Here is a 13,238-nt window from a genome sequence, read left to right as displayed (position 1 = left end):
TATTCATCCCCAAACCCTGCAACAAAAATAGAAGTCTCTTTTTTGGTACATGAAATACATCAAGCCATCTCTGAATTTGGTTTGTGGCCCATAGAGCCTGTGGTAGCCAGCCCCCGAGATGGTGCCCAGCGATCCACGGCCCCCAGGCTTGTGCAGTCCTCTGGCCACATTGATTGTTGGGACTTTTTTCTTGGTGGCTCTCTCTCTCTCTCATCGTTCACTTTGAGGGCAGCTGCCATGTCATAAGCTGCTCTGTGGAGTCCTCATGGCGAGGAACGGAGCCCACCAGCCGCTCAGCATGTGAGGAAGCCATCCTCTAAGTGCACACTTTCCATGTCCACAGTCCTGGCTGTCATCCCGAGTGCAGCCTCATGAGAGACCTTGAACCAGAACCAGCTAGCCAGCATACGCCTGGGTTCCTATCCCTCAGAAACTGTGTGAGACACTAGATCTTTGTTCTGGGACAATTTGTTAGCAGCAAAACCCAGCTAACTCCGAGCCATTCCTCCTATGCCCACCTTTCTCGGTTGCCTTGTACACCTGCTACACACCCATCACCAAGGACATGTCTCCACCCTAATCTCTCCTGTGTTGAGTCCCCTCCTTCGTGGGTTCTGTGCAGCAGTCCTTTGGGTCTGCTCCCTTGCACTAGTGGAGTGCACCATCCGGTGGCTTCTTGAGAGCGAGTATCGGAGAGCAACAACCCCACCCTCCCCCTCACCCAGAAACCTGTGTCCCGTCTGGTCTCCCATCAGAGACCTGGGAAAGTGGCTGATTTGCTTAAACTCCCCAGAAGAGTTTTTGTCTCTAAGGTGCAAGGATACCGTGATGACCCTCAGGTACCTGTCAACACTGTCTCATTTCATGATGTGTGACCCTCGGGGACCCTGGAGAAGCCACCACGCGCTCCGCGGGGCTGCCGGGCTGAAGGTGGTGGTGCCGCCGCTGTCCGTGGTGCTGGAGCTGCTGCCGCAGCAGGGCTGCCACCAGAGAGCCCCTGCCCTACTTTTACTCCTTCCTCACCCTGCCACCCCCTCCCTAGGGCAAGGCTGTGCCACCCTGAAAAATCCCTTCCCTGCCAGCTCTGGCCCTGTCCTGCCCCTGGCTGTCTTCCTGCCCGGGTGCCCCTCTGCGCTCGTTTGAGATCAGGCCCTACACAGGTTCTGCAGGTGGGCTCAAATCCTGGGGTGAGAGCCTGGAGGTGTTTGAGCTGAGAACCCTGCAAATTGCATGCGACCGAAGCCGACGTAAACCACAGGAAGCAAAAGCGAGCTTGTTAGTTCACACTAGGGGCAGAGCGACTGCGGGCGGCCTGGCTGCACCACACACCTGCTTTCTCCCTGTGGGCGCTGTTCCGGGAGCCTCTCTCCTCGGGGGGCCGGGTGGCTAGCAGCAGCCCCAGGCTTACCTTCTCCCCTGTATGTTCCCAGGCAGAGTGCCCCCTCCTGTCCCAAAGGCTCTGGTGAAAGCACCAGGGCTATGGCCCTGGGTACGGGCTGACCCGGCCCGAGCACGGTCCCTGCTTGGCTTGATCGCCGTGGCTAGGGTAGAGCCAGGCTGTGGAATTGGCGCACCCATGCAGGGGGGTCCTCAGTGGACGGAACACTCACCAGAGGAAGGGCACAGCCCGCTGGGAGCCAGGGGAGGGGACCTTCTCGGGAAGGGGCAGTGGCTTCAGGATCTCTCAGGACGCTCTGTTCCAAGGCCCTAGAAAGCAGGGCGTCTGCCCAGCGATGCCCCATCTTGTCTCTGGGTAATTCTCTCCCAATGCCAGCAGGAAACAGCGTGATTAAGGTTCCATTATTAACTTGCCAATCTTGTTTCTGGGGCACAGACGCTGACGGCTTAGGGGACCTAGTTGGCATATAACAAGGTCTCCATGACAAATTACTTGGGTATCAATTAACTATCTAGGGAAATGTCAAGCAGGATCTGTCATGCTGGTAGCGGGGGACAGCCAATTAACCTGGAGCGGTTAATCCGATCCCCAGCAGTCACTGCCTCAGCCTCCAGCAGAGCCTGGAATGAAGGCAGAGGCCTGGGGTGCCCAGGGGGGCGGGGCCTGGCCTCCATCGCCCCAGGACGCACACCTCTGCAGTCACGCTAAGGGCCCTGTGCCCTGCTCTTCCTCGCAGCCTGCCTCTGTCCATCATTCATTCACCTCATGACCACCTGCGGGCTCAGACCCGACCTGGTCGCTGCTGGTCAGGGATGGGACCGAGCTGCGAGGGACCAGTGTGCATTCAGGGGGCCGTGACCTGTGTGGTGGCTCTAGGATCCCAGCTGCATAAGCGCGTCCGCACGGCAGCGCGGCCAAGGCGGAGCGGCGGGTGTCAGGGTGAGGGCTCGGGGCGGCCGGGCGCAGGCTCCCAGCACAGCGCAGGCTCGAGCCTCGGCCAGTGAAGCGGCCGACTGAGCCGAGGGCAGCTCGGCCACGGGCCTGTAGGACTCGCAGTGTCTTAAACCGTTCTGGCCTCAGTTTCCTCACCTGTAAACGGGGCTGGTGATCCTTGGTTCCCAGCGATGCTGTGAGAGTGAGCAGTGCCCCGCAGACGTGCCCGGCCCGGTGCCCGGCCCGCAAGCTACTCACGGGGCAGGTGGGGGGGGCTCGGATGGAGCCCAAGTGCGGAAGAGGCCGGGGGGTGAGGAACACGAGGGATGTGGCCCGGGGGGGGTGGGGAGGACATCCCGGAGCAGGTGGTGTGGGCTGGCCAGCGGGCACACAGGCAGACCAGGCAGGGCTGGGGGCCGCCGATGCCACCGCGCCTTCCGGGCTTGCTTGGTCTCCAGGAACGCGGTCCCTCTGGGTCAGGACCAGCGCTGTTCCCGTGGCTCGGCCCGGGCTGTGCCCCCCGGCCTCCCCCCACCGTGCAGCCGACCCCCACCCAGGGATGGCCCCTCACGTCTCCTCAGCGGTGATTGGCAGCTGCCACTTCCCAGCCCTCCCTGCCCCGGAGCCTCGTGCTTATTCATGACACTGACATATGGCACCTCCGTGGGGGGGACCGGAGGAAGCTGCCAATTGTGAGTGCAGCGTGTCCCCATTCGAGCCCCGCTGAAGCAAAACAAAGGCAAGATGTGAGGGGAGCAGAGGCGGCCCGGGGGCGTGTGCGTCTGTGTGTGTGTCTGCACGCTCGCCCCACACACGGGGGCGCCGGGAGGAGGGGGGAAGACACGGTAAACGGCAGCGGGGCGGGGGGCGGCTTGGATTTTCCTGGCTCTGGGGTCCTAGCTGAGGGGGTCCTCAGGGGTCGAGTCGTCCATCCCTCTGCCCCGGGCAGGCCGGCTCCCACGGCCTCTCGCTCCGTCACCCCTCACGCGGACGCTGCGCCAAGGCCGGGAGCAAGACAGGCCAGCAGCCCCGGGTGCAGATCACTGAACTGTTCTTCTTCCCAGAATCAGGAAATTCCACGTAATGTCAAACCAGAGTCCCCAGAGCTCCAGGCTCGGCCAGTTCCTTCTTCTGTCTCTGTTGGGGATGGAGCGTGAGTGCGCCGCCCCGCGTCAGTGGGTGGGGGCCTAGCAGCCCGCCGCCGTCCGTCCCCCCCACTGTGAGAGGCTGGCACCCCAGGGCGCGGCTGGGTGCCCACGGCTACAGAGCTCGCTCCTGGGGCTGCGGAGGGCAGGGCAGGAGCCACGGCTGAGCTCCGGGGTCCTCAGCGGCCCTTCCTCCCAGACCCAGGGCTAGAGGCTGCTGCCATGGAAACCAGGCTCCTTGCCAACTGGCCACGTGCATGGGAGATGGTGGATGGGTCCAGGGACGATGGCCACCTCTTCCCAGCAGGCCCAGTGCCAGACACCCTGACCCTGCTCGGCCACCTGTGTCCAGTGGTAGTAAGGGAAGCCCCTGGAGATGGAGGGAGCAGGGGGAGGCTGGAATTGGCCCTGGGGCCCAGCAGGCCGGGGCCTGAGGCCAGCTGACAGCAAAGAACCTGCCCCACAACCCCAGCCGAGGGCCCGGGCCTCCTGTGGGGTCTGCCCAGGGGGTCCGCCAGCCTCCTTCTTGGGGAAGGGGATGGCCGGGGGCTTGGGAGCAGCACCCCCACACTTCAGGCCTTCCCCAGGGAGTCCGAGAGCTGCAGAACCCTGCCCCCCGAGGTGTGCAGCCTGCTAAGAGCGTCTCACCCGCCAACTCCCTCCGAGGCAGCTGGAGCCCTGGCCGGCGCCGGGCTGGGGGCTGCAAGGGCAGCTCCCATTCCAGCCCACACCCCACTCCGCAGCCCTGTGGGCCCTCCGGGGGGGTCCCCTGCCTCCGCCAAGTGTTGCGTGAGCCCCCCGGGCCTGGCTAGCAGGGCTCGCATCCGGCAGGCGCAGGGCTGCCTCACTTCAGGCACCGCTGTGCAAGGAGGCATCTGCTGCTAACTGTCTCGGGGCAGATGGGCTGCCAGTGAGCTAAGTGTGTGCGGGGGAAGGGGTGCCATAGGAACCCCTTCCCGCCGGAGCGTGGGGGCGGAGGCAGGCCGGTGGGGGAGCGGGGAGTGCTGGGGAGGGAGAGGGGGCTGGGATCACAGGGGCTCCGGGTGTGGGGTGAGGCACGTGACAGGGCGCTGAGGCACTGGGCAGGGCAGGGACACTTGCCGCCGCTGGCCGGGTGGCCTTGGGCAAGCAGGGCCCCTCTCGGGGCCTCGGGGAGCACCTCCGGGGTGCCTCCCAGCTCCTGAACCCCAAGCTTCAGCAGGATGGGGGTGTCCTCAGCAAAGAGACGCCTGCCATCTGCAGGGCCCCCCTGCCAGGGCGTGAGGGTGGCAGGGACGCCAGCACGGTCCAGGGCACGTGGGCAGCAGGTGCCGTGTGCTCCGAGGCTGGGGCCCCCAGAGGGGTCAGGGTAGCCCCAAATGTCAGGCCAGGTCCCCGCGGGGTGCCGCGCAAGCAGGACCTGCAGCCTGGCTATGGCTGGAGTCGCGCAGTGAGGGTCCTATCAGGTCACGGGGCCCGGATGCACGAAAGCAGGGGAGCCAGCCTGGCCTGGGTGCCATGGGCCCCCAGCTCGGGACCCTCAGGGACGCTGCGGGGGAGGGCGCAGGGGTGGGGAGGTTGGAGGAAACAGCCCACAGCCCGACAGGTCTGGAGGGCGCTGGGGGGTGGGCGGGGGCCAATGGGCAGGCACCAGAACGTAGCTCAGGGCTCCTGGCTGACAAGGAAGGGGACAGGCGCTGGGGGCCCAGACGCCCGAGGCCGCTGAGCACCTGCCCCTGGCCGCCGCCTCATGGGCACAGGAGCACTAGGTGGGGGAGGCCCCGGGCCGCTGGGGCTGAGCCGGGGGGGGGGCTCCCCCGACCCCTGGGGCTCCCCACCAACCACCCCGCCGGTGGCTGCCTGGCACTGCACCCCTGCCCGGTCCAGAAGCCCAGGGGAGGGTGCCAGGTGGGCCCGGGCGCCCCTCGCCGCCCCCCATCCCCGGGCGCCCCCCCCCCCCCCCCCCCGGCCCGCAGCCGCCTCCGCCCGCCCGGCGTGACTCAGCTCAGCTGTTACTCAGCCTCTCCGCTTGTTGGTGGTTGCCTTTTTTTTTTCTTTTTCTTTTCCAAAGTATGACATTGCTGCTGCGCTGTGGCAGGGTGACTGCCCATGGTGGCCCCAGCTCGAGGCAGCCGAGGTGACCAAATGGCCGTGCATCCCCCGGGGCAGAGAGAGCCTGTCACCTGCGGGGCAGCGCGGTCCTTATCTCAGTTCTGCTGACCCAGGCATGGTGCCGGGGACACTGTCCAAAGTGCCCCCTGTCGCGTCTCATGACCCAAGGACCTGTGTCCTTGATGTTGTAGGTGGGGCATCGGGAGGCCAGAAACCCTCCTAGGGAGGGTGATGCGCGCGGAGGGGCCGAGCTCTGCTTTTCAAGAAAGGGACGAAATGAAGCACTTTGTCCTGGATCAAGTTACCAGACGCGGACGGGCTCTCCCTCAATGAAGGACACGGGATTGTCCGTGAAATTTGCCATTTTGTTAGGTGCTGAGTTCCCTGCTCCGAGGAGGGTTCAAGCCCTGACGTGGGTTGAGCCCGGCGAGGGGGGGGGGTGCTGGCGGGAAGGGGTCACGGGCTGGAGCGGGGCGTGGGGCGTTTGAGCCCAAGGGTGCCTGTGGGAACCTCGCAGGTCGTCCCGCCCCGAGGGGCTGCGCCCTCCTCCGTCGGCATCTCCTTGGCAGGGGGTCCAAGGACAAGGACGGACACGTGGACGGGAGCACACACAGACGTGCACCCTGAGGGTTCCCCGCCTCTGCGCTGCCGCGGATGGGAGCGCACCCATGCACCCATCCGGGAGGAGCCGGGAAGGGCGAGCTGGGGCACAGGGGCTCTGGCCTGGGGGAGGGGCAAGGCGGCCTCTCCTGCCTCCCAGCCTCAGACCCGGGGTTCCCAAGGGCAGGGGCGCCCGGGGCCTGGGAGGAAGCGGGGTGCTCGTGACGCCAATAGCCGGGACGTGCCGACACAGCTGCCCTGGGGTCCGAGGGCCCCCCTCCTGCCCCAACGCTCCTTCCGCCATCCTCCCCTCCCTCCCAGCCCCTGCGCCGTGCCTGTTTCTCATGCCTCTTGGGGTGGACTGGATGGGGGCCCCCAAAGGATGTGCCCCCAGAACTTAGAGTAATAAGAGTCTTTGCAGACATAAGTTAAGGATCTTGAGATGAGCTCATGGGGGGCCCAACCCCAGTGTTCGGTGTCATTAGAGGGAGGCAGAGGGTGGTGGAGGCTCAGACCCAGAACGGCCCCCTGAAGGTGGAGGCAGAGGCCGGCGGGGGCAGGGAGAAGGCCCGGACGGGTCCTCCCGGGGCTCAGCAGCCAGGCCGCCTCGCGGGCCTTCTCCGCCTTACACGGGCACCTTGGGGGGGTGACCGGGGCGCTTGCCCTCGGGGAGTCTGGGCTGCAGGGGCGTCGGGACGCAGGCGCTGACTTCTGCCTTCAGAGCCCAGGTCTCGCACGTGGGCCATGGGTTGGCAGGTGGCTCCAGGACGTGTGGCACCGACAAATGCACGGCTGTTCAGGGGATTCCTGGAGCCGCTGACGACTGTCGCCCCTGGGGGCTGGCGGGGGCGGCTCTGTGGGCCCCACGTGGTGTGTGCGGTCGCCCACCGCTCCCGGCTCTGGCCCTGGGCAGAGGCCGGGGCCAGCGAGGAGCTCCCATCGGTCCCAGCTGGCCGGGCTGCCCTCTGCCCAGGGCCTCGTGGGCGCCGAGCTGGCTGGGAGGGGTCAGCAGGGGGAAGGACCCTGGTGGGGACAGGACACCCGCCTTCCCTTAGGTAGACAGGCCTCGGCTCCTCCCTGGGTCCCGGCACCGGCCTCTGCCCCCAACACCCCTGCTCCCCTCGTGCCCGACTCTCCTCGGGGCGCATGTCCTCCCTCCCTCTGTCCTCCTTCTCTCCCCTACACCCTTCTTAGAAATGAAGTCATCTAGAAAAATAATCAAAAAATAGAAAGGAAAAAAAAAAGCTAAGAAAATGGGATTTTTTTCCCTTTCAAACATTTGGTGAGACACCTCCCACACGGATGAGTGTCCACCGGGCCTGTTTTTGTCCGAGGGAGACTCAGGCCTGCACCTCCTCGGGTGGCAGGAGCCCGGGGGGCCTTCTCCACCCCAACCTAGGGTCTGCCAGGGCCTGCCCTGTGGCTGGGCAAGTCAGCTCCCCGAGGCCTGAGGGCCCAGCGGCGCCCTCTGCAGGAGCCCCAGCCCCCCCCCCAGGCCACCAGGCAGTGGGGTCAAGGTCGGGTACGGCTCCAGACCCTTGGGACCGTGAGGTCTCTGCCTGCCGTCTCTCCCTCTTCCCGCCGGCCCACGCCCACCTGCAGACTTGGCGTTTGTTTATGATTTATACTCCGCCTGCTTCCAAGAAAGCTCCCGGCACTTGCTGAAAAGCGGTTTCCCCAAGTGCGGCTGTGCCCCCGGCCGCCTCGGCCTCCAAGCCCACGACACTTCCCGGGCCTCACAAGTTCTGATGGCTCCGGGCCGGGCTCCCGGGGCCCACCGGGTCTGGGCCCCCCACGCGGCCTTTCCCGCCACCCCCGGGGGCGCCCGGGCTCCAGAGACACCCTCCCGCCCAGGGCACGGCCCCAGGCCTCCTCCTGTGTGGGGACCACTCCCTTCCTCCCCGCTGCCCCCTCCGGGGGCCCCAGGGGGCCCGCACCTCTCTTCTGCCCCTTGGCTGTGTGTCCCGTGTCCCGGAACCCGGTTCCGGCCGCCCCGCCCGCCGCTGCACCTGGACCCTGAAGGCCTGTGACCGAGCCGCGTGACCGTGGCTGGGGATCCCCTCCGCGTCTGGGAAGGTGACCAGGCCCGGCCTCGGGCACAGGCTTCCAGGGGGCGTCACGGAGGGAGGAGGACGCTGGGGGGGGCTCCGTGTGACCCCTCGGGAGGGGCCCGGGGGAGGAGGTGCTGCCCGGCCACCGCCCGCTGGGGCCGCTTCTGTTCACGCCTTCAGCTCCGACCCCGACCCCGGCCCCAGCCCCAGCCCAGCTGCAGCCTCAGAACTCCTCGCTTGGGGCAGGACACTCGTCCCCAATCCTGGCCGTGCTCTGGCCTCAGCCTGGCTTCCCTGATTTCGGGCCGCGGGAAAATGAGTAAGTGGGGCGGCTCTCCCTGCCCCGAGCCCAGCGACGCCCCGAGCCCAGCGACGCCCCGTGAGGGCACAGGGAATGCGAACCAGAGGCGGCCTCAGAGCAGGTCCCAGGCTTGCTGCTGCAGAAGGACGGGTCTCTGGGGCTCTGCGTCCTGCCGAGCCAGCCGGTGCCCTGCGGCGGCCCTGACTACCCCAAGGAGCTCGGGATCCCCCTGGCCTGGCCCTTAGGGGGAGCCCCAGCCCGGCGGGCCCTGGGCGGGGGCTGCCTTGGGAACCTGGGGGCCGGTTCCGCTCCCCTTGCTGCGGGGCCCCGAGGGCCGTGGGGGTTGAGGCAGAGCCTGTGTCCGCCCGGGCCAGGCAGGTGGCCGCCCCAGGTCAGGGCAGCACGCCACCCCCCCCCGACCACCCTGAAACCCTGGCGACGGGAGCTGACGGGCTGCAGGCGCAGAGGAGGGGACACCGGGGCTCCAGCTCCTTAAGGAACCGCCATGGCACCACAGTGGGGCCAGGAGCATCTGGCTGCCGGGTGGCCTGTGCCCTGCTCCTGAGGTTGGCAGCACATGGTGGCCCCGCTTGGCCGTCTGCGGGCAGCCCGACCGGCTCCATGGCGCGTGAGGACGGGCAGCCAGACCCACACGAGCGCAGGCCAGGCAGTGGACAATGGCCGTTCGCGGGCACGACTCACGGCAGGAGTGGCCTCCGGGGTCCCGGGGACGTCCGAGGACCGCCACCCCACCCCTCCCCAGCAGCCGCCGGGCTGTGCTTCCCGCTGCCCTGCACGGCCGCCATCCTCGCCCGGGAGTCCCTCCCGCCAGGCGGAGAGCCTGGGGGCGCCCCAGGCCCCGGTCCAACGGGCACATCTGGACCCCAGAGCATCCCGAGCAGAGGGGGCCGTGTCTGAGGGCAGGATTCCCTGAGCGCCTCGCTCCTCCCACACGAGCGAGCTTTTTCGGAGCGAGATGTTGAAAGTAAGGCACTTGGTACGTGGGCAGTGGCTCTTTCCTGCTGGCTCCCCTGCCAGAGAATCACCCCGGGGGCGGACGGGACGAGCAAGGAGCCCTCGTCCACCTGCGCGGTGTGCAGTGTTCCCGAGCACCTGCGGCCTGAGCAACGGCCGCTGCACCCCCTGCGCGCTCAGGCCGCACCGCGCGGAGGGCGCTAAGGCCTGTGCGCAGAACACGGGCAGGGGGCAGGGGGCAGGGGGCAGGGGGCAGGGGGCGGGGGCCGGGGGGAGGGGCACGGGGAGGGTCGCCTGCTCAGGGCGTCGGGCTGAGCAAAGCCCCAAGGAGGCGAGAGCCGGGCAGGTCTCTGTGCGGCGGGGCGCAGCCGGCCCAGGCCGAGGGACCTGCAAGTGCAAAGGCCCTGGGGCAGAGAGGAGCGGGCCAGGAGCAGCAGGTCCCAGGGCCGCGGGCGTGCGGGGCGCAGGAGGGAGTGGTCCTCGGGAAGGCCGCGCCTCTCCATCCGGGGACCGGGGACCGCGGGGAGGGGGCACCACGAGGTCACGGGCTGCGTGTCGAGGGCACACGGAGGGAGACCCCGCTCAGGGGCCGGGGCGGGAGGCCAGGCGAGAGGGCGGCCCGAGGCGGAGGGGGCAGCACGGCGCGCGGAAGACGCGCCCAGGTCCGCGCACACCCGCCCGCCCACCCGCAGGTGAGGGCGGTGGCCAAGACCACTCCCCGGCCGGAAGCCCCGCCCCGCCGGCCCCCGCCGGCCCCCGCCAGCTCCTGCGGGCCGGAAGCCGGAAGGGCGAGCTCTCGCGAGAGCATCTCCCGGGCCCCGCCCTTCTGCACTTGGCCAATCACCGCGCGCCCGAGCGCGTCGCCGTGGCAACCCCGTTGCGTCTCGGTCCGGGCAGGGGTCCTGATCTCCCAGACCCGGGCAGCCGGGCCTCGGCGCCCACTGGGTCCCTGCGCCGCGCCTGGTGCGCAGCGGCGCCCGCGCCGGGAGGCCCGGGGGCAGGTGGAGGCGGGAGGCCGTCCACCCCGTTCACTGTCCGAGCACTCCGCCCCCCACCCCCGGAGCGGAGCAGCCGCGGCCGTCCTGCCGGGGGTGGGGGGATTTACCCCGCCCCCTCCCGGTCCTCGGCCCCGCCCCCGGTCCTCGGCTCCGCCCCTCGTCCTAGGCCCCGCCCCTCCCGGTCCTCGGCTCCGCCCCATCCTCGGCCCCGCCCCTCCCGGTCCTCGGCCCCGCCCCATCCTCGGCCCCGCCCCTCCCGGTCCTCGGCTCCGCCCCATCCTCGGCCCCGCCCCTCCCGATCCTCGGCTCCTCCCCTCGTCCTAGGCCCCGCCCCTCCCGACCCCCGATACCTGCAGTTAGGGCCCCGTCTCCCCGACCCCTCCCAGGCGAGCTCAGGGCCGCCGCTGCTGGACCGGGAGGAGGCGGGACTGGACCCTGGGCAGCTGGGGGCCGTGGGGGCCGCCTTCGGGGCCGCGGCAGGGAGGACGGAGGCCGCGGGGCGTCCGCGGGGCTGCCGGGGGGCAGGTGTCCGCAGCGCTGAGCCCGGCCCCGGTCCGGAGAGGGGGACACCAGGGTGCAGGCCTGGGGGCCTGGGGGCCGGGGCGGGGGTCGTGCGCCTTGACTTCACCCAGGAGTCTGACTCAAAGGAAAGTTACCGCGCCGGGGAGCAGCACAGTTGGCTGGAGAACTCGGTTTAAAAATAAATAAATAAAATTTAAATTACATAACTAACACGTGTTCGGTATAAAAAATTTGGAAAACACAGGAAAGTATAAAAACTCTTGATCCCACCGCAAGACAGAAGCGCCGACAGGCTGACGTTCCGTCGGTGCGTGGCCGTGGCAGGCACGTGGTTTCCCCGCAAGATGTGGGGATGAGCCCCGGGCTGGGACCCTGGTGCACGGAGCCGGGCTCCCGGTGCGCTGGGCCCGGCTGGTGCTGGTGCAGCCTCTGGCCGCCAGAGCTCCACCTTCGTCCTACAGAGGGGGTCCTGGGGTGCAGGAGGCCAGAGGTGCAGGGGCGGGAGGCAGGCTCAGGATGAGGCTTGAACCCAGCAGTCCTGGTGAGCGGGGGTCCTGGGAGAAACAGGACAAGTGGCCAGATCAGACAGGGAGGCAGCCGGGGCCGAGTGCCAACCCTTTACCTCTGCCTTTAGGACCAGTAACCAGAGGAAGACCCCCCCCCATATGCACCCACCACGTGGTTTCACCCTAACAGGACAAGGCCTCGTGTTGTGGTCAGCATCCCGGAGGAAGCCCCTAGCTAGCTCAGCCCCCCCACCCCGGGGCTAAGTTGGAAGCACCCCATAGATGCATAGAGTGGGGGAGGGGGCTCCCTTCTGAGCCCAGATCTGGGTGGTCAGGGGTGCACAAGTCTGGCCCCTCAGTTCTCCTGGCTGAGCATGAGCAGTCGTCCTGGCCCTGTTCTCCAGGGTCATGGGAATGACCTCACCGTTCAGCTGGACACGGGTCAGGCTGCCGCCCCCTCGGACACCTGGGCAAGCTGGGGCATGGACCACACGGACGTGTCCCGGCTCCTGGGTGCCTGCAGGTTTGAGGTGGTTTTATTTTTTTGACAAAGTCTGTCTTCAAGGGAGTCTTGGGTGTGATGGCCTCCCCGCTCCGAGGGCATCTAGGTGGCAGCGGGGGTAGGCTCCTCAGTGCTCCTCCCGCAGGATGCTCTGTGTCCCGGCTGCTTGGAGCGGGGCAAACAGCCCTGTCCTGTGCACGTGGCCGGTTGCTCATCTCAGGAGCCCCTGGGAGTCCCCTCTGGGACACCGAGGCCACCCGCTCGTCCTCGCCCTCGCTCCCTCTCAGCCTCGCAGGGCAGGGAGCAAGCGCCCCCCCCCCCCGAGTAGCCACACAGCACCCACTGCAGATGCCACACTTGGGCTCCCAGACACGGCGTCCTGACTCGCCTCCCAGAATGTTTCTTTCAAAAATCACTACCTACTTCTCCTTGCTCGAAACCATCTGGTGGCTTCCCATATCATTCAAAGTAAAACCCACAGTTCTTTCAATGGTGTAATGAGGTGTCAGTCACCGTCCGTCCACCGACCCCCAGGAGGCCACCTGCGGTGAAGCCGCGGAGTCTGCACGCGTGTCCTCAGGAGGGTGTCAGCAAGGACTTGCGAGACCCAGCGCCGGGGCCCCACGGGTGTGGGGGGCAAGGAGGCAGCGTCACTGCGTGAGCAGGATCCTAATAATTCTTATCCGGAAGGCAGGAAAACAGGGCAAGCTGAGGCCGGAATTGGAAAAGCCATTCGAGTCCGGAGGAAAGGGGGGGTGATTGCGGAGTCTGGACAGTGCGTGCGGTGTTTGCACCCAGACGTGACCCGGCGGTGCTCTTGCCTTGGTCTCGATCCATCGCCGTCACAGAGAGGCCTTGAGTGATGCCCCTGTCCTGTGACGTTGGCCCTAAATTTGTCAGGACGCCAGCAACCACTCTGAGGCCTGCAGCTTGTCCCCTCCCACGCCCCCAGTGGGACCCGCCCCCCAACCCCGCCCCCCCAGGCTGCACAGACGGCCTCGCAGGCCCTCCCCAGTGGCCAGGCCCTCTGCCCGCTGCCCCCAGCCCTGGCTGCCTTCCCTGTGGGGCCTCATGCTGCGTCCTTTCATCCTGGGTCCCTTGTTCCTCAGCGTACCCGTCCCCACCGCCCGTCCTTCCACCTCCTGCCCCGGGCTCATGTGCCACCACCAAATCCCGCAGCCCAGGGGGGCTGAGTCACACACAGGTGCATCCCAG

The sequence above is a fragment of the Vulpes vulpes genome, chromosome 2 (genome assembly GCF_048418805.1).
Source record: "Vulpes vulpes isolate BD-2025 chromosome 2, VulVul3, whole genome shotgun sequence".
NCBI classification, from domain to species: domain Eukaryota; kingdom Metazoa; phylum Chordata; class Mammalia; order Carnivora; family Canidae; genus Vulpes; species Vulpes vulpes.
Note: the sequence above shows the minus strand (reverse complement) of the source record.